Source organism: Coloeus monedula (assembly GCF_965178545.1).
Source record: "Coloeus monedula genome assembly, chromosome: Z".
Classification (NCBI taxonomy): Eukaryota; Metazoa; Chordata; class Aves; order Passeriformes; family Corvidae; genus Coloeus; species Coloeus monedula.
This window is the reverse complement of record NC_138822.1, coordinates 9,790,020-9,817,749: the sequence shown is the minus strand read 5'-3', so window position 1 is coordinate 9,817,749 and position 27,730 is coordinate 9,790,020. Positions and strand designations below refer to the sequence as shown.

Here is a 27,730-nt window from a genome sequence, read left to right as displayed (position 1 = left end):
AATAAAGCGGGGAAAGAAAGAAAATCAAACCAAAACCAAACAAAAAGAAAACAGCCCGAAACCCGCGGTATGGAAAGCCCCGGAGCTGCCGGCGGAGTGGAGCTCCCACCCTGCGCGCTCCTCGGAGGCGAGCCGCGGGGCCGCGTTCCTTCCCTTCTCGACGGGGCTCGGCCCCCCCGGGCCCGGCTCCCTCCCCTCCCGCCCGCCGCGGGCATCGTAACAGGAGAGGCTCGCAGGCGGAGGGTAACCCGAGCGCGACAGGGCGGGGGCTGCGGGGGCGGTCGCGGAGCCTCCGCACGGAGCGCTTCGCCCCGCGGGACGGGACGGGCGCGACGGGACGAGGCGGGGCGGGGCAGGACGAGGCGGGCGGCGGCTTTGCCCCCCTCTTTCGGCGTCGGCGAAGGGGGCGGGCGGGGAGGGAAGTGGGGGGAGGAGGAAGAGGAGGAGGAAGAGGAGGAGGAGGAAGGGGGATCCGACGTGCCGGAGCTGCGCGCGGAGCTGGCAGCGCACGCTGCGAGCCGGAGGAGCGGGAGCGGCTTGGATAGGTACCTCCGAGCGCCAGGATGCGCGTGTGTACGCGCGGCCGTCTGTCTGTCTGCCTGGCTGTCTGTCTGCCCGCCTGTGTGTGTGTGAGTGTGTGTGTGTGTCTGTGTGTGTGTGAGAGCGCGGCTCCAGTGCGGAGGGAAGGGAGGCGGCGGTGGCTGCGGCTCCGGCGAGTTGGCCCTCGCAGCGTTGCGGGCGGGAGAGGGGAAAGCGGACTAGGCAGGGCGAGGCGGGGGAGGTAAGGGGGTGTCGGCAGAGGTGCGAGGAAGGGCAGGGGAAAAGCGAGGAGGGAAGATGGAATCGCGGGGAGGGAGCGAGGAGGAGAGGAAGGGAGAATGCAGATGCGCGGAGGGGAAGAGGCCAGGAGGAAAGAGGGGATGCCGAAGGGGGAAATTTCTGCCCTCGCCATCGGCAGCCCCGCGCGGTGTGCCCGCCAGCCCCGCGGGAGCCCCCGGCGTGCATGGCCCGGGCGGGGGGCGGCGCGGACCGCCGGGAGCTGCCGGACGGAGCGGGGGGCGGGTACAGAAAGCCGGGTCTGTGCGCGCATCCCCCCGATGTCCGCGGGTCGGGGGCGGCTCTGCCCCTGCCTCGGCGGTGGCCGGGGGCGCCGGGGGTCTCCGCTGCCGTCCCTGGGGGGGGGGGGGGGGGCCGCTGTGCATGGGAGACGGCCCGGTTGTGGGGATGGAGGGGGCGTGTGGAGGGGGTTCAGCAAGATCCTGAAAACCTGTGACGTAATTATTTTTTAATCAGCATGTTTTTTTCATGGCGATCTCAGTTTTTCCTGGACTCCCCTTTTTGAACAGAAAATCCCCTGTATCTTTGTTCCAAGTATTTCTATTTTTAGATTCCTCTGTAACAGCAAAGCATGAGTTCTAAATATTTTATTTCTTTTTTATTTGGCCTCTGCTGAAGACCACTGCAGTGTAAACTTTTTTGAAACACTGGTGTCTCTTCCAAAAAAGTTATTGAAATTATTACCGAGGTGAGCGGGCCGGCAGCTATTGTGGGTATACCAGTGTGTTTGAGTTCCTGATAACATTAATCATTAGCCGTAAAGAGCAGTCATCATGCTGAAGTTAGGTTTTTATCTCAAAATGAAGTGCCTGTCAGGTCCCAGAAGATGTACACTACGGCAATAAGTACCAGCCTAATGTTAGAAAAGATAGAGCATATTCCCCTAGTTGTGATTTTACCTATGAAATAAACGTGTTGTTTTATTATGAGCGCTGATTAACAGTTCAACGTTGTAATGATATTCTCTGATTCTAGCATTGTCTCATAGCTCTGGTATGTCAATTTGTATTCATGCTGTGTAAGTGTTTTGCAGAGGTTTTGCCTATCTGGCAGGGATTTATTTCAATTTCACAGTTACATTTTCTGATCTCCACAGCCTCAGGAACCCAAAGAAGTTGTATGTATACATCAGTATCTGTTAAAGCACGTGACTTTTTTTTCCTAAGAAATACAAGTTATTTCGTAGCTTTTATGTCTCTGCACACAACAGAAGTTACAGCTGAAATTGTGTTCATTTAAGTGTATTCATTGCAAGCATTTCTGACCACTCAGTATTGAGTGTTTTTTATCGATTTATCTTCGTTTTATATTTGAATGCCAGTCCATTTGCTGCCCTGACATAGCCTCTGACAAAGTAAGTTTTCAGAAATTTAAAATGTTACATACAGATATTGGCATTTGACAACTGATACCTTGTTTTTTATATTAGTTTTCCTCGCTATCCAAAGAGTACAGGTCCCAGGTGAGCTCTTAAGTAACTTTAGCCATCTTTATAGATACCTTGTAATAGTGCCAGTAAAAAATAGCTTTTGTGGCAACTGGTGGTTATTTCCCTTCACTGTGAATGTGCAGCCTCTGTAGGAAGGGGAGTATGCAGTTCTTTTAAATTACTCAAAAGTCCTGTTGACTTCAGCCAGAGTTTTGTTTAAGTTAAGAATACAGGATTGTATGACTTACAGCATGAAAAGTACAGCCAGCAGAACCCTGAGCAGTTTGATGTATACTTTGATCATAAGACAATTTGATTCATGCCTGGTTTGTCTTCTCTAAACTGCAAAATTCACTTTTGCTACTGAAAACACTTGCTGATTTAGCAACTGCTATTGATACTCCATTTATAGCAAGACAAGAAGAGCTACATAAAGCAACATCTAGAACTGTCCCTATTATTACTATTCACAGTGTGATTTTTCTCTCATTGATGTGCTGCTGTACTGATTCTCAGGCAGTTCTGACTTCAACTGACCAGCAGTACATTTCTGGTTGTGGGATAAAGCGGATTGTTCAAAAATGGTATCTCTCTCTTCCTCCCTCCCCCCTTTAAAAAATGAAAAGCCATGGCAGCTGTCTCTTCTAGCAGGCTGTGCTGAAGAGGTATATCTTTGTTCTCATGTGCACCCTGTTTCTTGGATGCCTAGGGTTCAACTTAAATTTTGTGTTATTTTGATACAATTTTCATTGCTTGCTTCCCATTTTTAGGCTGGGGTGGTTTTTTTTTTTTGTATTTGTTTCAATGCCAAAACTTAGTGAAGATTCCCTAGGAAATTATGGACTTACAATTCATTGAGGAAAAGTTTTTTCCAGTACTCCCACCCACAAGGAGCAAGTCCATTGAAGTTGATGTGGATAGGCTTGGCATTGAAGTTATGGGGGAAAAAAAAGTTGGCCTGTTTATTTATGATGATGCTGGCTTACCTAAGTATTGCATTAGTCCTGTAGAGGGATGTTCTTAAATTGACTGCTGACCTAGGCGACTAGAGTATAATTCTATAAAATTAAGTTTCATTTTGAAATACACCAGCAACACTGAATGAATGCCAGCAGATGCAGCTATAATTTATGTATTTTCTTTGAGCCATATGCCAAAATGGTGTTTTTTCTCTTCTACAGCTCCAAAATTTTAAGTCATATATGCTTAACTAAATGTAAGACTTTGGTGTGCATTGCTCCAGTAAATTAGTATTTGAAGTTGAGCAGAGTCCATACTCTGTGGACTGTCCTATCTGGGATTCTTCTGCTGCTAAGAATGTATTTCACAGTACGGCTTGATGGGGAGGGACCTGGAGAATGATTCTGCCAGTGAGTCTTTAGTGAGGAAGCAAACCTTGCAGTCTTCCTCTTGGGGGAAGTCAGTTAGGGATAGTTTCTGTCTCAGCCATCTGAAAATGGCAGATGTCCAGTTGTAGTTGGTAACATTAACTATCCCCATATTACAACAAATGGAAAGATTTTTACAGAGAGTGAGATTGGGAATTTTTGGGTTTTTTTAAAACCTAATGGTAACTTGTCATCGTAGTCATTTTAATTGACTGGAGGAATCTAGATGTTCACTAAGACTGCATCTAAAGGCCCTTCCAGTATTTTCTGTCATCAAGTTAGAGTTGTGGTTATTCAGTACTGAAATGTGTACAAAGCTTTCAAAAATACACATTGCACACAATAACTTCAGGAGACCACAGGTATATCTCACTGCATCCAGAAAAACAAGTGTGAATCCTCAGTGCTGAAGTTTTTCACCTGTAAAACAGAATTCTTGTTTCTTCTTTTTTCTGCTCTACATTGGACAATCTTCGGGCTTTTTTACAGTTTTTGCTCAAACACAGTATGTTGAAACTGTAATTTCAGCTGCTACTGCAGGCTTGTTTCTCAAGTAATTACATTCACAGTGCTTGGCTTTTAGGGTAGTATGACAAAATTTTAAAAAAGAGGATACTTTTTTTATGTTACAATTCTGCATTGTCAACCTAAATTGTTATTTTTGGTGGTGAACAACCTTCATTAAATCTGTCACAACTGTAAATCATGCCATCCTTAAGTTTAAAAATAGATAATTTCATTTAGGTTTATAATTAGTGAGAGTTTAGAGTTCACTTTTTGTTTATTTGATGACAATAAGATACTGGATTTATGGGAGAAAAGAGAGCTGTATCTTCAGAATAATTCCTGAGAAATGTTATTAAAATACTGAAGTGTAACAAGACTCAAGTGCTGCATTGTTTAATGTGAGACTAACATACAACGTTGTGTGAAAGTGAAAGTTTTCCCTTGATACTGTACTGGCAGAGAACGATTTATTTAATCCCTTATTAATAACAGAGAAAAACAATATTGTATTTAAAATAAATCAGATTTCCTCCAAAACATATCTACATCTTTAGAAAGGTTAGGAATATTGCTTTAAAAGACGTTCACAAGCTCTAGGGAAAACTTTGGTATGTGCTACTGAATCACGAAAGTGTATCCTGTTCATTTTGGAATTTTCTTTCCGTCTTTATCTAATTGACTAAAGAGATGAATCATGATTCAGGGGAAAGAATGCTTCCAAAGCTCTCAATTTTTTTTACCTCAGAATCTGTTGATTCTGCTGATTTCTTTCGGGGCTCTGGGCATCATAATTTTCCTATTATCCCTTGTTTCTGGGTTTAAAAGGGAAAAAGAGCAGAAAGCTTTGTGTGTAAATTACTAAATTCACATCACCACATGTACTTTGGAAGGGAAGGGTTCTCCATGTTTTACCAGCTTTTTTCTGCATGTTTTTGTGTTCCTTTATGTAACATCTGTTTGTATAATTTCTGCATGAATCAGGAAAAGTTTTTAAGGGTGCAGTGGATGTAGTACTGGCAGGGAAGGGTGGCTTATATCTGTCTCATTTATTCCCTTTCTAGCTGCTAAAGTTTACCACTTTAACAAAATTGCAAAAAAAAAAAAGCCTCCTGCTGTGGTAATTGTAAATTATCTTTAAACTGGCAACTTGTTAGGGTTAGACTCACTTACACACACAGACACGCACACTCCCTAAAACAAACAGGCAAACAAAACCAACCAAGCCAATAAATAAACACCACCAAAACCACAAACACCACTGCTTCAATCACTGAGTAACTAAGTAGGCATGACTGTTGACTGGGCCTGGATGCAAATGTACTTGAGGACATATGCAGCTTCCTTCCTAACAGTTCTTCTCAGAGAGTGATACTTGACAAGAGAGATGTTATTTTTTATCCATGAAACCCAAGAATTCAAGTGGACATCTTGTGCCTCGTTGTCTGGGACAGCTACAACAGCATGGTCTGAGTTGAGCTTAGTATAGCCACTTTTTCCCCAGCACTCTAGGGAAAAATACAGCTCCATCTGTATACATGCTTAGAGTGCCCTATTTCTGTGTCTCCTTAAATGTGGAGCAAGTTTAGTAGTGCCAGTTGAGAAGAATTCCCTAACAGAACTGCTAATACACAAACCAGATCTACCCGTCTTTGAAAAACCTTCACTTTTAAGAAGTTCCCTTTTTTTAAAAGAAGTGCTCTTCTAGGGCAGGCTTCAGGAAGATGACAGACCAGACACAGGAATCAGGTGAAATGTACACCTGTATTAGCATCCTGAGCCTAACTCTACTGGCATACTAATTAAATAGATGTACATATACTAATAAAGCTCGCCGTTTTCACACAAGTAAAGAATGAAAGATTGCTTTTGTTAAAGTCAGTCAGTTTGTACAGACCTTTTGTCTCTCTAATGCTGTTCTGTTAGGAGTGTATCACTGTACTCTTGTAGCCTTGTAAGAAAGACAGTGTGAAGCCAATCTCAAACCTTTAAATATTATTCTATCAGCTTTCCTCAGAAATAGGTCATTTATTTCCAATTTTAGAGTTCTCTATTAGCTGCTACCCTGCCCCAAGAGTGAGTGCAGGCAGAGGTTTTTGCTGGCAATGCTCTTGAGAACCCACATGCTGGTGTGGGAACCCACAGAGTCATTTAACCTGATTTTAAAACAAAGCGTGTGCAAGGTGAACAAACCATTGTGATTTGTGCCATGGTTTGATGTTCTCACTGTCCCTATATTTTGAAGACATGTGTCAGTGGCTCAGCTTGCTCGCACTGAGGAGAGGATGACTATGGCCAAAATACCAAGGAAGGTCTGGAGGACCAGGTGCATGAATAGGAAATGCAGCCACAGGAGTTCAAACACATTCAGGCCTCAACACCATGTTGTTTCAACTGTTCACAACGTGTGGCTGAGACAGGGGCACACCAGGGCATGTTCCCAGCAGCATTGTTCTGTCATGGCTTCGCTGAGCAGAGACTGATCCAGTTCTTCATTGTTCCTTGTTCCTGCTGCTGGTTGCTATCATTAAAAAGAGAAATTGAGCTAAAGTTATGGTCTGGCTTTTCCATCTGCTTGAGTATTGTCAGCATTTTCATAGAGTCATATATTCATGTAGGTTGGAAAAGGCCTTTAAGATCAACAACGGTGAAACTATTTATGACAATTCTGTATTTTTCTGTTGTGAAAGCAGTGAATATACTGAACACACTGGTCTGTGTATCAGTGGAAAGTTGCTTAATCAAACCAACCATTTGGATCATTTAGTTAGATCTGAAGAGCAGCCCTAAAGAACCTGTTTTCCTCTAAGGGTGATCCTCCTAGAAATTTCAAAATTACCTGAGCTATCTCTAAGCTAACTAGATGGAAAAAGATTTTTCAAGAAGTTTAAGGGCTTAAAATAGATCCCAAAATGCCAAAAATGTCAACTAATTAAAAGATATTTTTAATTTAGAGTGAGAACTATTTAGATGCTGTTCTTTCATTTGATAGGTGCCTGAGCTCTCCTGCATCCATTTGATGTTCCCAGTCTCCACGATGCTTCCCATCGCTATCTTACAACCTGTACTTTCACTTGCACTCTTCTGTTTCAATTCCTGGCCTTGTTTAATTTAAAAAAGTCTAACAGAGACATACTAGCTTCCTCTTATGTACATTATTGCCAATGAAAGCTTCTTCTTCCTCTCTGATTCTTAAATCCGTGAGTCCCCTCTGAATCTCTGGTGAACTGTGGCTCTGAGGAAGCAGAGCAGCAGCCACACTTTTGGGGAGTTCTTTGAAATTTGAAATGCTTTGAAAGAGGAACCAGCCTAGACTGAATAAGTGCCCATTCACTTTCTGAAAATGAGACCTTGTAACAACATTTTTGATGGGCGTTCTGAACACCCCTATCCTGCTGCCTGTTCAGTTTTCTGGAGTGATACATTTGTAAGGCCCAGGTTTCTGCTCATTTTGATGTATAAAATGTGCTTATCAACTTGGTTAATGAGAACAGAAGTGGCATGGCGCAGCGGCTCAGAGTGCATATTGACAGACTTCTAGTGAATAGTTCTCACTTTAAATTAAAAATATCTTTTAATTAGTTGACATTTTTGGCATTTTGGGATCTATTTTAAGCCCTTAAACTTCTTGAAAAATCTTTTTCCATCTAATTAACTTAGAGATAGCTCAGGTAATTTTGAAAATTCTAGGAGGATCACCCTTAGGGGAAAAAAAATCACATTTGGAGTTGTCACTGAAAAGCTGACAACAGCTACTGGCATATTTAGACAGTCTTGAAGCCAGTTTGTGGTAAGATCAGCACATAAGCAGGACTCCCCAGAATTTAGCTTTGGCAGTTAATTCCACAGACTTTTTGCTTACTTCTTGGGTCTGGATGCTGGTGATAAGCAGTACAGTTGGATTCCAAATAATATTTGGTGACTGAGCCAAACTAGCCCAGTCTTTCAGAATCAAGTGTGCTGAAGAGACTGCAGTAGAATTAATGTTTCTTGTAGGGAAGTTCCTTGCTCTTCTCTTTTTGTCAGATGTCATCAAATGCCTTCTGCTCTGAATAAAATGGTTTTAGGCTATTCTGCCTGTCATACATTCTCTAGCCCGCTCCATTATTCAGGGGATTCATCTGTATAGCAGCAACAGTTCAACAGCAAAATTGCTTTGTTTCTCTGGTTCTTGTGGGGTATGTGGAAAACTCAGAAATTCAGCTGTCAGGCATGTCTTGCCTACTGTTGGTGTTGACCCTGGCAAATCAGTGTATCCTGCTGACCTGGGTAAGGGATGTGACTTTGCTGTGGTGAGCTGGATAGGGTTTGTATTAAACTGTCTCCTGCTGGAAACCTGTTTTCTTTCTGGAAGAAAAGGATGATAGGACTGTTCTCTTGTGTGCTCCAAGACTCTGTATTATCCAAGATTTCTGAAGAGAAATCAAGCCAACTCCCTAAGTTCTTGGCAGTGTGAACTGTCAAAAAGGGACTTTCCAAGGGGATATTACCAACTGATCACCAGCTGCCTGGGATGTAGGTCCTTGGGGGCAGAGGAGCACGTACACATTTCCCTTCCTGTGCCTTTGGGACGTGTTTCTGCAGAAAGGAAAACAGGACTGGAATCCTGCAGGTGCAGATGGTAACGTGTGAATGTATCTGTTGTCATGTTAGGTACTGGTAAGAAACCCAGAGGCAAAAGAGAATAAATAAGTCTTGTCACATTAACTGCTCATTTTCTATTAAAAACAGTGGTGAGTGTGGAAGAAAGAGAGTGAGAGGAGGTTACTTATGCTAGTATTCAGAAAATTGAGAGCAAGATGGCATTTAAAGCTGTGGCAAAGTTGCATTGGCCAGAAGTGTTCATCTGCAGATGCAGTGGATCTGAGATAATTAAAGACTAAAGCACTTCTACCAGTATAATCTATGCAATCTTTTCCTCTGTGTCAGCCAGTGACACATGGACAGCACTCATGCTACAGTTCATGATCTCAAGAACATCAGGGTTGGGCTCAGGTTGAGCCCCACTCTCACTTTTGTGCGAAGAAATTGGTTCTTGAATGTTCCACTCATTGCAGATGCTGACACTTCTGCAGAAGAAGTGTGAAACATCAGACCAGGGTTCACTGCTCACACCTTGTTTTTGAGGGTTTATGTCTTCCAGGCACAGATACAACTGCTGGTCCAGACTGGGAGAGTCAAGAGTAAGCACTGAACACCAAAATGCCAAGTTACCTCTGCAGGTGCTTGCCAGCTCTTAGGCTATGCATTCTTAAGTGGCAAGGACTTGTAAGCCTAGTAGGAGTGTAACAGCAGGATGCAGTTGGATAGCTGTATTTTATGGATGGGGACTGACTGTGGTCAAAAGGCATGTATGTACATGGGTGCTTTGCCCAGTATCCCATTGGTATCAGCCATCTGTCAGAGTGCAGCTGCACTGGGAAATGCATCATTCCATTTAAATTATCTTTCTAGATGTTGGATCTAATGAATAATTTCCTTTGGAGGCAAAAGGGAGGGGAAGAAATAAAAAAAGGAGACACTGAAGGGCTTGCAGTTTTTATTGTGGCAAATGTGAGTTTGAAATAGTGTACCTGAATTTTTTAAAGAAGAAAAGGGGACCCAGTTTCACTGCAGGAGAACTTCACTTTGCTAGGCATGATGCCAAGATTTTATAGTGTCTCAACAGTTTCACTCCTCAAGAACATGGTGGTGGGCTCCTGTTGAGAAATGGTTAAAGGATCAGGGGCATGGATCATTGGAAAAGCTGTGGGAAACAGAACTTTAAAAGAGCTGTGCAAGCAAATGCCTACATGAGAAAAAGCCTGCGTGAGAAACAGGCCTGACAGCAAAAAAAGGAGTTTTAAGGATGTAGCACTGTGCTTATAAGATGTACTAACCATGAGGTAGGAGGTAGAACTCCGATTTCTCAAGCAGTAACATTAATGTATCTAATATAGGCAGAAGCTTACCAATGTAGTCTTTTATCTAACACCAATCAAGGAGAAACAAGAAAGTGTTCTCATAATTGTAAGCCAATCAAGAACTGACAAGCATATATACTAATACTATATGAAGTGCCTCTAGATTACCAATAAATGAAGCTTGCATTATCAGTCACGTTGATTGTCTTCCCTCGCCTAAGTCAGCGACAGGCTCCAGCAACAATGGAGCTCCATTTTGGAAGGTCATGCTGACAAAATTTCTCAGGTTCCTCCTAGTCAGGCAGGAACTCAGGCATTTTAGGTAGCTGGGCAGTACAGAAACAGGCTTATGCTGCTCTGTTGCATTTAACGTTTGGGACTGGATGCTGGGCGATACAGTTTGCATTGGTTTGGTGAAACAGATTTTGTGTGTATATTCTGTTACTGGACTTAAGTTAGTTTATGCTGTAGAACAATATTTGAAATTTTCTAGTAAATTCATATTTATTTTGATTATGTGGGATTGATATGGAGTTTACCATAGATGATAGGACAAAAGTCACAAGAGACTAAAACCAAATTTTTCTTTCCTCCAGCTTTCGGGAAGCCCTAAGGAATGAATGAAATCCTCTCTTACTTAACTATAGAGCAGCTTCACTGTTAACAAGTTTTGGCTAGTTAACTGTAATTTTTTTTTTTTTTTAAGCTTTAAAGTTTTAGAACATTTCCTGGACTGCAGAATTAAAAACTAACAAAGATATTTAGATTCAGAGTGTATTGCAAAGATCAGAAGAGTCAGAAAGAATGACTTCTCTGGGGCTTTTGTTGTTCTTGTTCAAATGATGAGGCTTATACCCTTCTCTGAAAAGCTCTGATATATGCTAGCCCTCCTCCAAATCCTTCAAACCCAAGGCCCAAGCTTCCAGTAATGCTAATGGGTAAGGATTGGCAGGAGAAGACCCTGTGATTTTCCTCTGTACTAACAAACACAAATAACAGAAATATGTTATTAGTCTCTCTCTGTATTTCCCGCAGTCTGTGTCAGTGTTGCCAGGGTTTCTTTGGTTTGGCTATTAAAGGGATAACAGCAAAATATAACTGTCCTGGGAGTGGCAGGGCAGGATCCTGGTTCTCCTGAAATCTGTGGTGGGAAGGAGATGGTGGGTAACATCATTGCCCTGGAGCAGCTCTGCTCAGGGGACTGACCAAGCAAGTCAGCTTGGCCAGGGCAATGGTGCTGGCTCAGGGCCTTGTTCAGCAGGAGGAGGCAACTCTTGTGTTTTCCAGTCTGGGTTGCCTTTGCGATGTCTGTCTCACTTCTGCATTTCTGGCCTCTCATTCTACAGGGGAATCTGTGTCCTCCCTCCACCTTTAACCTGTTTCTTGTCTTGCTTCTCTTCTTTTGGTGTTACATGAAGGGTTTTTTAAAGTGTTTGCTGGTACTGGGTGTCGAGAGCCTAAATAAAAGTAAAGCATATATATCCTAACTCCTTCCCAGCTCTGGTCACTTTTTGATTTGTGTGAGGTTGAGAGGAAGGTTGAGTCATTTTCTTCAGGGGAGAGGTCTGAGTGTTCAACTGATACTGTCAGTTTCTTGCTCACATAAAGCTGTGTGTTTAAAAAGAACCATGATGTATGACAGGAGTGGTGGGAGCACCCACAAGAACCTTGTCAGCTGAACTGAGTTCTGCTGCCAGCTGTGCACCAGCGAGTGTCCATAACTGCCTGAGCTGCTGAAGAGTTATTACGGATCTTGTGGTGTGACAGAGTAAAAGATTTCAATCCTTGTCACCATGACAGTCCTTCAGTCTGATTCACTGTTCACACTGTACCTTGGGCAGCTTGACTGAGGTATATTTTTGCTCCTAAGATATTGCCTACATTTACAAAGGCTTTCCTGGAATGCAGTTACTAGGCAAGCCTTTTCACTTTGCTGATACTCTCCTGTATCCACATTTTGAGCCTCAGATGAGTATACATGGCATGCATAACCCTCCTCCAGAACAGGAAGCCAGAAGGAGACCTTGAAGGCTAGATCTTACTGCTTGTCTCCTCCCAGAGTGCTGCTTCCCCTTTCCAAAGGGTAGAGCAGGAGCAGTGCCCTGGTTTGGGGGAGTAAAGCCCCAGGGTGCCACCTGACACAAGCTTATACAAGAGTTGATTTAAGCAGCCAAAAAGCACAATTCATCTATGCCTTTCTGTTTCCTTCTTGAATATAGCCTTCTCAAACAGCTGTGTGTTACTGCACTACTGTTGGTTCTTTCAAAGAAAGATCAGAGCTTCCCAAGGAAGAGCAGCAGTTGGCTTTTACTCCATCAGTGGAAATTACCAGGAGAAGCTGCATCAGAAATAGGTTTTCACTAGAGAAAACCTCTTAAAGAAATTAATAAGAGTAAGGGTTTAAATTTTGCTCTTAAATTCTTGCTCTTGCCAGTTGCAGTATTGTTGCTGCAGACCAAGCAGTTTATTCACAGGACCTTTTAACAACCAAAATTAAGAAGGTATGTATGAACCCCTGTTAGTCCCAGCATAAATTGGGAATGCTGCCCATGTCATTTTCTTCTTCCTTGTGGCGGTAAATTTGTCATCCTTTCAGAATGGAATACCTTGCTACTCGCTACTTTTGTTGTTCTTTGGTGAAGTCACATATGCATTTTCTCACTTTTAAATACAAGTTGCTCTGGTCTTGTGTTTATACATTGCTAGGATCTTCTCTGAGCATTGTGTGGGTACTTTTACTGAGATCAGTGGGATTTCTGATTTCTTATGTGATCATAGCTTTTGCCTTTCCTTTGCCTTGTTTTCTTTATAAAATTAAGTCAACCTCTGTGATTAAACTCATTGCATAGAAGGAAAAAATGTGAGATGTTTCCTGCAAACAATTGATGACAAACTCATTATACTAAGCTTGCTGAAAAGGAACTTTTTTTTGGAAGGTGAGAATAAAGGAATTTCCTCCTCCACCCTTCTGTTGTTGAGCTGTAAACTGATATTGTTGAGGGGGAAAAAAGTTGCTCTAGTTTTCCTCAGGATATTATCATGTGATTTTAGTGAAAACTTTTAAAGATATAACTGCCACTCTGAAGGTTTCAGTTTCATGCAGGATTGAAAAATTAGTTCCTGGTTTACTTTTAATTTCAAGCATAGTCAGCTCAGTTGACAGCCCCTTCTGAAGGCTCAAAGATTCCCTGGGTTAACTTTATAGTTCAGTGAGAATCAAATCTCTTTCATAGCACTTTTCATGGAACAGTTTCATAATTATTCCAGCAGATAGATGGGTTTGCAGTGGCAGAATAGTGAAGCCACACAGAGCAAAGTCGTGGGGTTTTTTAAGAAGAGCATGGCTACAACTTGGTTTTGTTAGTCAGTAGCAATTACGTACTGAGCACTCTAACTTTTTATTAGAGGCTTCTTAACCAAGTCAAGTATGACTGGCATCTGACACCTGGTGCAAGAAGTTCATTTTGGATCCAGCCTGACTACCAGAGAGGGAATGGGAAAATGCTTTCTAAGGGTGGTAGTGGGCTAGGGCATATTCCATTTTTGTATTTATCAGGCAAGATGCCTAAACTAGGGCTTGACATTACCTTTTTTTAGTTTGTGTTTAAGTCACTTTTATTGAAACACTTGCTCAGCATCAGGGTCTGAGTCCTGTGATGTCCTGTGCATGTATTTTACTTTATCAGACTGTGAGTAGGTCCACTATCCCACCTTTTCCTGTTTTCCCAGTACCCATGGGATCTCCCACAGACACAAGCTGTTGCAGCAATGTAGATCCCGAGCTCTTGTTCTGACATTTCTCTCAAAACTCAAATTGTCTTTAATTTATTTCCCTGATGGTCTAGTTCCTGTTACCATTCAAGTGAACGAGCAGGGATAGATTAATGCTGCTCTGAATATTATTAATAGTTCATCGTTACATCCCTAATTAAGATTGGAAATTGGATTTAAGTAATTATATAAACCCGTTATAAGTTTGTGTCCCAAAATCTAAAGTAGACAAAATAGAATAAAGACAGCAGATAGAGCTCATTGCTTAGTAGACAACACTGCTACTGATAAACTCCACAGAGCTCTCAAGTACTAGCAAAGAACAAAATTACCTTGTCTCTGCCTACTAGTCCCAGCAGAATTCAAACCTAAAGCATTTTTAATGGTTGTGATTGACAGGCCGCAATTTCTACAAGTCTTGGTTTAGGTAACAAGTCACCTCCTCCTCCATGCATGAAGAGCAGGAGGATGTAAAATGTGGGGTAGATCCTTAACTGCAGCCTCCTAGGTTAACTCTTAGGTTTTTTTGGCTATACTTTTAAAAGTCAGCTGTATCCCTGCCTGCAGGACCAACCAGTCCCAGAAGATAAAAGAAGCCTTCAAAGGTTTGCAGCATTTTTTTTCCTATTGCAGCACGGGAGGATCACCCATACTGCTTATTGCTTGTTCAGACTTCTACACTGCTAGAATTAGGTATTCCTTGGCTCCTGGTGGAACAGGTATTCATAGTTTAAAACATCTAGCCTTTTTTGTGGTTCTGGACTTGTATTCTTATAGCCTGAAACTGTCACAAGATGAAGCTTTGGGAAATGGTTAGAGGAAAACAGTGAGGCAGAGGCAGGGTGAAAGGAAGCTCTTATGGTTTGAGGCTGGGATGACGTCAGGAAGAATAATTGTTTTGTACTCTTTAATTGCTAGCATTTACTCATGCAGCCTGAGTTGACATGGGTGGGGAGAACGTGGTGTGCCACATCTGCACTGACTCACGGGGCAGTAGTCACCTGCCCCCTCAATTATTTTTGGCTTACCGTGAAAAGTCCAAGGATGACATAAGCAGGGAGAGTGAGATCCAAAGTCCTTCATTTTGTTAGCTTGGACAGTGGCTCAGTTACCAAATGCAGCGATATTTGAAGCAAAATGGGAGTTCAAGGTTTTTTCTCGCTTATGTGGAACAGTGGTAGGACAAGCTTTCAAACAGCCTCTCTAGAGGCACATGGATAGCAAATAACACCACCTTGTATTTGGTTCTTAGGTTTTCCTAAAGCATGCCTGTTGTCTACCAGATGCTTTGATCTATTGAAGAGGAATTTAAAGAAATATGGCACATTAAGTTCAAGGTGGTTTTTTTTAGTATAGAAGTTGTAGGACATCACCTATATATTGCAAAAATATGAACATATGCAAGTAGAAACAACCAAAAGTTAGCCTTTTTTATGCATGCTATTTGCTCAAATTGGTGTGTTTGCATTACCTTACTTGCGTGTGTCGTGGTTTAACCTCAGCCAGCAATCAGGGACCATGCAGCCGCTCACTCATGCCCCTACCCGCAGGACTGGGGAGAGAATTGAAAGAATGAGAGCTGGAAAACTCATGAGCTGAGGTCAAAACAGTTCAGTAAAGAAAGTAAAAGCCACATACACACAAGCAAAACAAGGAATCATTTCACTGCTTCCCATGGCAGGCAGGTGTTCAGCCATCTCCAGGAGAGCAGGGCCCCATCACGTGTAACACTTACTTGGGAAGACAAACGCCATCACTCCAAATGTTCCCTCCTTTCTGCTTCTTCCCCACAGCTTTATGTAGTGAGCACGATGCCATATGGTCTGGATGGTCTGGAAATCCCTTTGGTCATTTGGGGTCACCTGTCCCAGCTGTGTCTCCTCCCAGCCTCCCATGCACTCCCAACTTCCTCACCAGTGTGGAAGTACAAACAGCAGAGAAGGCCTTGGCTCTGTGTAAGCCCTGCTCAGCAATAACAAATACAACTCTGTGTTATCAACCCTGTGTTCAGCCCAAATCCAAAATACAACCCCATACCAGCCACTGTGAAGAAAGTTAATTCTACCCCAGCCAAAAATGCACAGCATGTATCAACAGTTCAACTAAAATAAAGTACTGAAGCAAGCAGATTTTGAGGCTGAATCAGACTCAGAAGATTTAGCTAGAACAATTTGGAAGGGCTTCCTGTAAACGGAGAGTTATTTAATTTCAAAGTAAGTTCCCTGTAATTTCCTTGTTAGAGGCTAACTATTACAAAATGTGAAGGGCTTCTGGCTCCTTCCCACACATATGATTTCCATGTCAACTCATCATCTTGATAAAGCAGACCACATGAAGCAGATTTGTCTCCATGTCAATGCAACTGTCTTCATACAGCTGTGTGTATACAACTCAGTTAATATTTTAGTGCCTGCTGTTGAGTACCAGTGGTTCTTTTGAGTTCAAGGAATGCAGATAAGTATTTTTTATTTGAAAGCATGTGTGCATGGTACACCATTTTGTTTGATCTTCAGAACAGTCACATAACTGGAAAAAGTTTTAGATGCCAAATATTTGGTTATCAGCATTGATAATTTCCTTTATTTATTACTCATTTCAATGTATTCTTTAAAGCCTGTTTCATACTAAAGAAGAGTTGCTTAGCTAACTGTGTCCATGGTATGTCATACTCTGGAATAATTCCCAACAGCTTTGACAGGCAGTGAAGGCTGTGCAGGAACAGTGAGGCCAACAAAAAGTTTTCTGTTGATTTCAGGTTGATTTAGTTGCCATTTCCCTACAGATGGCATGACTGATTTCAGAAAAGAAGCTGAAATTGGTGAGGGAGGATGGAAGTCTAATATCTAATTAGGGCCACTCTGCTTTTCATCAATCTGCTGGTACTCTAGATGAAAAATAAGGCTGATCAAGTTTATAGGAAGAATCTAAAGCCAGGAGAAAGTGTTGTGTCATATGACCCTTATGTTTTTTAGTCAATTAAGACACCTTACTGGCAAATTTTGGAATTTCCCTGGTGATGCATAACTGGGACATTATTGAACATGCAGGGGAAAAGAAACTTAAAGGTTGACATCTGTCAACAGAAATTAAATGGAAAATATGTGGGACAGCACTTGCAGGAGTGGTTCAAAATCCCTGGGGCACAGCTGTGAACAATACAAGTTTGGATCAGTGAGGGGTTGTAAACTTGTAGCTTTAGCAGTTAGCTTGATACGGGGAACAAGGCAGTGATGGAAAGGATTCTACTCAAATACAGTTTCACTTTCCTTGAAACTTAAGGCTTTTTATCTGCAACTTCAAATCCTATTAGATTTAATCCTCAGCTGTTTGGAAATTTCACCATTGTCATGCACATGTTTTCCAGCTCAAAATCTTACTAGCCCTTGATACCTCCATTACTTCTGAGTAGTTCTTCACAATTTTTCCGGATGGAAATTCTCCTTGAAATCAGATCTGAGTTTGTGTTCACTTGAATTTCAAATCATTCTTCCTAGTTCAGTTGGTAAAGAATATCATGGTCAGAATCCATATGTAATAAAACCTCAGTTTGACCTGGTCACCATTAACTTGGAATGTATCTAATGAGGTAATTATCTTCTGGTGGTCATTTCTACACCAATTTCTTACCATGTACACCCTACAGCTTCATGTGGCAGCATTTTTGTTGTTGATATAAGTGAAATCTGTCAGTGCTGCTGTAAAGCTAATATACTCCCTGCTTAGACAGCTAATTAGCATGACTGGCAAGCTGCCTGAGGTCTCTTGAGTCTGAATTAACTCACCTATACCCACTGCTTAAAACTAGAGCATCACTGAAATAGCAGTGTAGGGGTAGACGTGAACGACTGGGTGACAGAAGGGAAGAGAAGGTCTAGGGGAAAGGCATTAGCAGAAAATAAGCACTTTCTTGTTCAAGTCCATTTTGAAAGAGAGCAATGAGTTGTTAGCTCTTCTCAAAACGTGTTTTACTACTGTTGGTTCTTCATCTGCAGAAGGCAGGAAATAACATGTTGGCAGAGGTCATTCTTCCCTAGGCTTCTGTGCACACTGGAAGCTTACCCCTCAGGTCCAACATTGCCCAGTTTTAATCCTTGGGATTGATGATCACACTTTCTTCCACAAGCAGCTTTTGTCACTTGAGGCAGCCAAGGGATAGCTGATAGCAATGAAAAATGGCTTGCACAGGATGGGAGGGAATGTCACACACCCTAGATGAACTGTGTCTCCATAGGGATAAAGGCAGTCAAGGAATGCAGCCTGAGCACACTGTCCAGCTTTACACCGATCTGAAATGCTCACATATGCTTCCCAGGGTGAAATGGATCAACAGATGGTCCATAATCCATTCTCTACAAAGACTATCATATACATCTCCTAATCTGTTAGTGAGTGATAGTAACATGTTTCATTTGCTGTTCATAGAACTCCGATTGTGCCTTCTGGCAAGCAGGAGCAGACCCCCTGTTCTTTGCTCTGTCCCTAGGTAATACTGCCTTTATGCAAGGTCAGAAAGGAAAGAGCCATGGTGTTCATAAACAGAGATACTGCTCTGAGAACCAACCAGAATCCTTTCTATTGCTTTGTCAAACTTTTGTAAGTTTACAAGCATGCCGCTTCTCACTTCAAGCACTCTCTAGGTCTTGTGGAGCAGAGAGGATTCTTTGCCATTTATAATGAAGATTAATTTCTGTTGAATTTTGCTGCTGGTTGTGCTGCCATGACTTCAGTCAGCATCCAGCCCTATCACCCAAATGCAAGCAGCAGCCTTGCCAGGCACTGAGAGAAGCAGATGTAACATAAACATCATATTTTGTCATGAATGCAACTGCAATAGCAATCGTCCGCATGGAAAACCACTGTTCTGCCAGAATTTTGGGTTTTATCCTCTGTACTCTCTAAGGGAGGCACTCACAAGTCTGTTTCACCTGGTTTTGACCATGAATAAGTTCACAAATAAGAATGTAAAACCAGAAATGCCAAGGAGGGTGGCAGCAGTTGTTTGATGTTTTATGGGGTTTTTTCCCAAGTGGTTGGGAGTTTTCCTAAAATGTGTGAGGTTTCAGAGTGCATGGATAGGAGTGGGAGAGGTAGAGTGAGAGGTCTGCAGCCTGCTGCTTCCCAAATTGAGCTGGTACCAAGGCTTACTGCCAGCATTTGCTCATTTTCAGTGGTGTGTTAAGGAACAACGGTTTGCCTAGGTTTTGAAAAAAAGAGGTGAAAGAAGTTTTGCATCCTTCAAAAATTGGAGATAGCATCCTTTCCTACTTGGGCTTTTTTCTGTGTTCCCAAATCACTCCCAGCTTATATACTGCATGCTGTGGAGTTTTTTAATTCCTTTTGATGTGCTCAGCTTTTTAAGGATGGTGTCAGGTTCACCGTGGAAGTCACCTGCTCTGCCTGCAGGAAAGTCTGGCACAAAGAGCTATGGGAGGCATAGCTGATCATGGCAGTGGCCACAATAGGTAACTGAATGTAGACCAGCATCTAGGGAGGAATGTCTGTGAGGAAACCTGACAGCTGGAGGAGGCATGGTTGCGTTACGTCAGCGTGAGTGCTCACATGGTGCCTTTTTCCTCACTGGAAGAAACTAACAAACTTTGGAAATAAGTGCTTGCTGTCAATTATTTGGCTACATTAGCAGAGTGGGGAGAGATGAAACAATGGTCATGGTGTGTAAGAGTTTCAAGAAGGGTGTAGAAACATAAATAGGATTGACATTTGAGCTGGCGAAATCCAGATCCAAGTCAAAAACCACAACCAGAGGCTTTTATCTTGCCATGGTGCAAACAGCATCTTTCCACTCCAAACAGCCACTTCCATGAATGCAAAGGAAGAGGTTATCCCCACAGCCTCCACCCCTACTGTGTTTTCTCTCCCCCATGACAAAAGTTAGGGGGAAGCTTTTTCAGCTGCCTGATAATGCAACAGAGTTTGGACCGGTGTCATAGCTTTCATCTGGTTTAGTAATTTGTTGCTTAATTAAGTTAATACTGTGTTCTGCACTGAAGATACGGCTGTCAAGTCATTGCTCAGTTAAGTTAATATCTTGTCCTGCACCGAGGCTGTGGCTGTCCTGGCACAACCAGCACCACAGCTGATGGAACGAGCAAGGAACCAGTGTCCAAGGGGTTGAAACTCTGTGCAGACATGCTCACATCCGTGTGAGTTTGCCCTCAGACCTGGGAGATAGCCTCTTCCCGGCCTGTCACGACCTCACGCTGGGCTGTGCTCCCTGAGAACCCAGCAAATCTTCTCCCACATCGCTGATGGCCTCCGGGAATGGGCTGAGCAGGAAGGGAGCTTTCCTCCCCAGGGACACATCTGAGATGTCCATTTCACTTACTGGAATAGTTCACACCCTTGCCCCAGACAGTGCAGAGGTTTACACCGCATCGGACGCTGCTGCTGGGTTGCTTGTGCAATGTTCTCCTCCCTTGCCTCCTGCATTTACCAGCCGAAGCAGGGCCTGGCCATCCAACAATCCTTTTGTTCTCCCTCTCTCTGCAATCTCTTTGGCCCTTCAGCCGCAGGTGAAGGAAAGACTGAGCAATCAGCAAAGCCATCAAGAACCTAATCTGTGTCTAATCGTGTGCCATCATTCACCTAGTTCAACGGTACAGCCTTGCAAAGGTCATCTACAGCAATAGGTCAGGCCCATATTCCTTAGTAAGCAGGAAATTGAAAGCAAACACATCTTGCCTCAGTTACTGGAAGCTTTAAAACAAAGATGCCCCAAATGTGATTTCATTTTAAGTAGAGCAATTTCATTCTGCTTTTGGGTTTGTTGCCATGTTTGGGGTTTGATTTTTTTTTTTTTTTTTTAGTAGGTAAATATTTAAACAGTTTCTGCATCTGAAGTAAAAATTTTATGACCATTATTTGCATGTGTGCAGTTTTGAGTAAACTGTACCTAAAAATAAGCAACATTCCTTTCCCTGAGGTAGATTTAGTGGGCACAGTGTTACTAAAGGTTACACCACTTCAGTGGATTTTCTGAGACCCAAGGAAAACACTTCTAAGCCCTAAGTTTTAATTTGTGCTATTAAAAATATACAGATTTAAGCTGCAATTGTTGCCTCATAAAAACCAGTTTTGTTCCCATCTTCTAATTTTTTTTAATTAATTTGATTCACTTGTGGCAGTGGCAAATTTTAATGGGATTTCTTTTTAATTAAAGCAAGAACATGTGGATCCCAGAGGGTAGATCCTGCTTTTGTTGCAAACTTCCCTCATACAAATAGGATGCTGTTCCATTAACAATGCTGCAAGAAAATAGATTTGAGGATTATCAGCAAGGCACGATGATAGCACAGGTCTGCTCTAAAAATGTCTGAGAGAGGCCCTTCTCCATATTGATGTGCCTTTTATGAGAGAAGATAAAGGCAACTAAATATAGTGAGGACCATAGCTATAGCCATTGATGAATGAAGAAACTAAAATTAATGATCTTTGGTATTTAGGAGAGCTTAAATGCTGGGTTATCTTCTCAGTCCCAGACTAAAGGCAAACCTGAGTCAAGCCTGAGTGTCTCGTTCCTGTCCCTGGACTAATTTACATGTGTGTTTGTGTGAAGTTGTGAGAGTGAACTTCAGGACTGAGTGCTTAGAAGGCAGGTTTTAAAAGCAAAATACTGTGTCGGGGGTTTTCTTCCCTCCCCTTTCCGCAACAACCCCGCCCCCTAAAAATATAATCACTTCATTTTGAAGAGGAAGAGAGGCAAGAAATAGGTGAGTTTAGAGCTGGAGGAACGTTCCCAGCCTTCCTTCTTACTGGCTCTTGTGTCTCTGCCCTGCTGCACTGCTGTGGAGACCAACAGAAACACGAGGCAAAGCCCCCACTCTGATTAATCATCACTTAATGGCAGATACCCCATCAACTGCACGGTATCACCTGTTACCTTTCTCTGGGTATTTTGTTGTTATTACCATGTGCCTTTATGGAGCTGTATGCCACTTGTGTACATTGTTCAGCCCCAATTCCCAGAGAAAGGACTATTCTAAGCTTAAAAAAAAAAGTTTTATTAGATAAAAGGGAAAAAATCAGCTTACATATATGGGAAAATGCAAGATGAAACCTATCAAAAGAAATTCTATTATGTTTTTGTGAAGCTCAAAGAAATGTGTTTTGTATTGTGAAAACACAAAACAGTTTGCTCTCTTCCTGCACAGCTTGCCATCTTTTTTTGTTTGCTTGTTTGTTTTTAATAATGTTAGGGCTTAAAACCAGCATGTTTTCTGGAACGTTGTTATTTTACTAGCTACAGATTAAATAAATCAAGAAATACTTATCTCAGGTGCCTTTTTTACTTGGACTCTGGCAAAGTTAAGAAGTACAGTGATTCACAACCTGATTTGCTTGTATAGCAGCATCCCAGTCAGAAATCTCAAATATTTGTAAATTACTCTGATAGTGAAGTAAGTAAAAATAAGTCTGTCTGAACCTCATCAGCTTCAAGAGCTTGGTTAGGAAGGAAGAAAGATGAGAGATACTTATGTTTTGAATTTTAAAAACTAAAATCTCATCTATGAGTCTTTGCTAAAGCAGAACCCAATCTTCTTGTGTATATCCCAACGCTCATTCAATAGCAAAAACAAAATTAAGAACTTTGCTAACTAGGTGTCTTTTGTAGGTTGGAGAATAGTAAGACTGGGGGGGGGGGGTTATATCTATCATTTCTGTGACTATTCCTTGTGCCATTAATGGTCTTATTAATCTAAATTCCCTATATCTCCTTAACCAAAATGCCAGATAGTGCTTAAAAAACATAAATTTCTTCCTTGATGGAAAGAAAGAATCAGTCATTGCTGAGCCATGCCTCATTTTCCTCCAGTCCCATCTGCAAAACTGTTCTTACTAATCAAGCAAGAGAGACTTGTGTCTCAGCATGTTTAGACACTGGCAGTGATGGAAATCCTTCAATCCTTTGTGTGCTACTGGGGGATTTTTATCAACATCTCTCTACTGTGGTTAATGGCTTTGGTTGGTGTTCACAGAAAACTCACAGATACAGAAGAGACACCAAAGCAGAAAAAGTTCACTTTTGGCCAGCTTAGCATGCGGTTGTAATTATGTATTGCTGTAATTAATCCAACATCATCTGCTGCAGAATCTCACCCAAGCGAGTCAAAAGCGAGAAAAGTCACTGACCAATGTGGCCAATCAGTTGCAGACTATAGCAGACTATATATGAGCTTGCTGATGTTTCTCAGTGCTTGCCAAGAGTGGGACACAGCGTGGTGATTCCTACTCCAGCCTCAGAGAGCCCCCTATGCAGTGGAAGACCCCAAGAAATGTGGTCTACATCCTTTCTGTTGCAGGTTTAGAAGATGGGTTTGGCCTCTAATACACCTGAGGGCCCCGAGATAACTAATTTGTATCTGCCCCTCAGCTCTTGAAGAGCCTTCAGCATAACATAGGGAGACTCTTGGGGGGGAGTCATGGCTGTAAAACTGGGACAGGGAAAAATGCTGCAAAGCCATTGACCACAGGCTGAAATTAAAGCAAACTTGAACTTTTCATGCGCTTGTGTGCATGAAGTGTTTTTAACCTTCTTTGCATTCTTTTAGTGAAATTCTAGTTCATCCTCCGGTTGTAAGTATCCCTCAAACAGATAAAATCAAACCATGCTCTTGATTCAAGGATATATGAACTGAGAGCAACTTGTCACATAGGGCAAATGGTGGACATGCACTGAGGATTTTTGGTGTGCTTATGGAGCAGAATTCAGCAGCAAAATATTACCATTATGTTAGGCAATGATACAGACCTCCAAGATAACTGCTGCTCACTACCTCTGTCTTACTGAATTCAGGGGGAAAGCTTTGTTAAAGCACGGCATTATGCACCATTTAGAGGTGGGAATCACTGTTGGGGTACTTCAGCACAAGTCCTGTCATGCACTTTTTGTATTGTTCTTTGAAACTGGAGACCCAGAGTTATAGCATATGGCTGAGACCTCTAAATTTACTTGAAGATGCAGGCAGAAGCAGTTCTTGAAATATATTTGAGAACAAAAATAGGTCAAGACAAAATGTTTTGCCTTTGGGCTTCCATTAATCATTTGGTTGCATATGTTTAATATTACAAACCTGATTTTATTCCATAAAATTACCTTTACACCCTCTGGGTTATGTTCTCCTTTTGCATATAACATTCTCAGCTTCTATAAGCATGCTTTAGGTTTGGAGGGCTCAGCTTGGCCATACAGACGGCTGACGTTTACACACAGTTGATTTCGGGGTGCTCGTGAAGTCTATCTGATGGACACAAAGATTCCTCTAATTTAAGGCATGCTTAAAGCATATGCCTCACAGAAGATTTTATTTCTGGTTTGGAACATACAGTGTATTTTTAAATAGAATGGATAGCTTCTCACTGAGGTGACCTTAAAGACAAAACCTCCTGCACTTTGTTGCACAAGGTAAGTTCGGACTCTTCACGTGGAACATGTTTTCTTAGTTGCTTTCTGTGTGCCCCCAGGATTTATGACCTGATTATTACACTAGATCTACACCTATGAATTTTCCTCAAAAACTGCAGCCATGGAAGTGTCTCCTTAGGCAGGGCTTAATTGCCTGTGGAGTTGGGTTGCTTTATTATTTTCTTTTTCAGAAGGGTTTTATAAGTACATCAGATTTGTGCAAGAATACTAATGGATCTTTTGCCTTTGAGTTGTTTTCAACAAATACAACACCTGTTCATGGCGGACCAAGAGCAGTGCTTTCCTGGTGCCTGCTTCTGGGGGCATGGAACAGTTTTGAAAGGGCCCTTAATTCTTTATGAGTTCAGGGTTGACTAAATGCCATCAACAGTTACAGCAGCTGCTAGCGTAGTCTACAGAACCTACAGATGACCTTTTCTGCAAAAGAGGATGTTTGCAGCAGGTCAAGTGGATTGAATAGGGAAGGCTTGAATGTTTCTGGTTCTCTGGGGAGAATAGTCCAGATTGCACCCTTAAGCACAGGTGGTTTAAGGAAGAGTGACTTGTGATGCCTCCTTTGGAAGCAACACCCCACCTCCACCACCTTCAAGTGGGGAATGGCTGTAGCAGTTTTCACCCTGCTATCCAGTGGGACCACAGCCCCTTTCCCTGTCACACATTTCAAGGCACACTGGTCATGAGACAAAATGGAAGGATCCCATCCCTCTGTATGCATGTCTGTCCCTTCAGTTTTTCGAGTTAGGTGATAGGAGATGCTTCTGGTGCCTTTCACATGCCCTGATATATGTCCAAAATGTGTCAAGTGTAAGAATATAATGAGAAGAGGAAAGACAAGCTGATTAAGATGTGCAGCTTGCTGTTTGTTGGTCACAAGAGGATCATATCCTGCCGCATAACTGCCACATCACAAAAATTTAGATGTCCTTTGTTGTAGGAGCAAGTATGAATTTCCTTTGTGTGCCAAAGCACATGCTTTGTGGTGGATACTGTTCTGGGCTGGTAAGTGAGGAGGGCTCAGGGCCAGCTAAGGCTAAAGGTTGTATTTTGCACATTTGCATGGTGCATAGGTACACTGCAGCTGCATCCCACACAGAACACTGGAGAATGTGTGTTAACACCTTGCCATGTGTTTACCACCAGTAAAGGTTCACACAGGACAGGCAGAAACACCAGAGACGTATATCTTTGGTTCAAATGGCCTTTGTAGAAGTGGGTTTTGGTTGCTCATTGCTTTGGCAGAGTGAGGAACTATTATGGGAGGAATTGTTGGAAAATTACCGGAGCTTTTAAAGTGAAGAGGATTTGGGCTATAGTATTTAATTGGAGAATTGTTCAGTGTGTGAGAAGCAGCATAAAGTAGTTGAAGTGCTAACTAGGGGTCTAAGAGGACACAAAAAGAGCTACCACAACTGAGATTCAAGGTAAGATAGTAGCTTAAGCAGTGTGAGAAACATCAAGCTATATATATGTCATCTCTGTCAAGCAAATTCAGCCACCTTGAAGGAGACCTGTTGGCTGGTTGGAGCAATGCTTTTTGCAGATTGGAGATGATACACTGGGCATCCTCTGGATATTTTTTCCAGAAAGGTGTGTGCTGGAATAGACTCCAGGTGCTCTGGACAGCTCCATGAAGAGGCCAACCAGCTGGCAGTGCTCCATCCAAAAAAGTTTAGCTAAAGCTGGGTAACACCAGGTTAAACATAGGTTTTCCATATTCATAGTTTAATTTTTAGCTCATCTTCCCATATCTTGTGAAGGTCAGACAGGCAAGAACAATGCCAATCAGACACTGAAATATTACAAACTGTAGAAATACTTCCAGTTGCCAGAGGGCTCAAGCAATGAAGAAGTGGAAGGTTCTCTAGATGGCTTGATGCAATCTTTCAATCCTTTGGAATTTTTCTTCCATTAGCATCTTTAGCTTTCATTGTCTATATATATGTATATATAATTTTTTTTTTCTGTAGTGTATGAAACTCTGGAAGAAGCTAAGCGAGACAAAAAAAAAGCCTGTGAAACAAAATTTCCAGGCTTTTAATTCATACAGAATGGCCTTCTGCAGAGAACTTTTTAGACAAGGCAGCCAGATCACAGCCAGCCTTTCACTTCAGCCTTTGTTCTCCTTTTGTATTTGAAGATTGTGATTCATTTACAGATTTACAAAAGCACTTTTCCCGTGAAAATAATTGCACAGAAAATCAGGGAGCAAATGCTTGCTTTATCTCATCATCCTACGGGAAGGAGCTATTTACAAGCATCTGCATATCAGCTAGTGAAAGTGGAGGTCCTAGTCAGGAGAGGAGGATGTGCCCCTTGTTAGGCAAGATTTAAAAGTGCATTTGAAGATAGTTCACCTCTCTCCAGGTAAAGTATTTGAATGTAAGTCTACCAGAAGAAATAATAAAATCATTTACTGAAGATGCTTAAATAACAGCATGGAGCTTTCAGAGACTCCTTGATTACCTGTGCCTTGTTGAAAGGACCTTGAAAGAAAGAGAGACATTTTGAGGAAGATAGATCAGTCCACCCTTGTGAATTTTCTTCTGAGACTTAAATATTTAGACCATTCCTGTCTCCCCCCATTCACTGGGAGGTGGTGCTGTGCTTCAGTCCCTCACTTCTGCTGCCTTTGCAGTTCCAAGTGCTGTTATCCTTGAAGCAGACACACCGTCATCAAAGTGAATGGTCTAAGGCAGACAGAAATTGTAAAAGGAACAGGAAGGAAAATAAGGCTAAAGGAAAAGAGTCAGCCAGTTGTTTCATGCCACTGTCAGTTTCATCTTGAAAAAGAGTGGATGAAAACACTTGAACAGACAGGAAAGATCAGCAGTGCACTGCAAGGACATGCAGAAGATCTCTCCTGTCGTTTTTGGACTTATGCTTACTTGCTTTTCCTAAGGTAGTGTTGCCAACATAGGGATTGGAAATGGGGCAGAGGAAACGAGATGAAGTTTCCTTAGATCTAAGTATTATATTGATATGACCCAAGAGAAGAGAGAAGGAAACCAAATGAGAAAATATTTTCCTAGCACATCTGTGAGTTGTGAGAAAGTGTGAACCTTGTTATTTAGGCTTGGTTACTGACTGAAAATCCTAACCATGTCTGGTAATATGCATGTTTTTTTCTGTAGTGTCACATCATTTTAGTCTTACTGTTCTGTGTCTTCAAAGTAAAAAGTCTCAAGAAGATCCATCCTTTTCCTAGATTTTGTGCTGTGCTTATGACTGAGCTTAATATAACCAAAGTCGCAGGTATCTATGTGGTTGCTCTTTTAAGTAAGAACTTTTTTCTAATGACATTACTTCATGTAATTTTTCAAGAATGTTTCCTTCTGTTTTCATACCAGTTATTCCATAGAATACATTCTTTTTTAAACAAAAAACAACATATGCTTTTTCTTTAAAAGAACATGAAAAATGTCCTTTTTGAGTGATATAACTAATGTATGCCTGTTGA

At 42.0% G+C, this 27,730-nt stretch overlaps 1 protein-coding gene across 1 annotated transcript in view; it reads left to right on the top strand.

Moving 5' to 3' along the window:
* The first annotated feature begins 472 nt into the window (after nucleotides 1–472).
* The window catches only part of LOC309585120 (PALM2-AKAP2 fusion protein-like), a 96,044-nt gene continuing 68,786 nt past the window's right edge, over nucleotides 473–27,730 (top strand). Inside the window, exon 1 of the mRNA XM_082301644.1 lies at nucleotides 473–545. The gene's annotated coding sequence lies outside the window, so the exon portion shown is untranslated. The remainder of the gene's footprint in view (nucleotides 546–27,730) is intronic.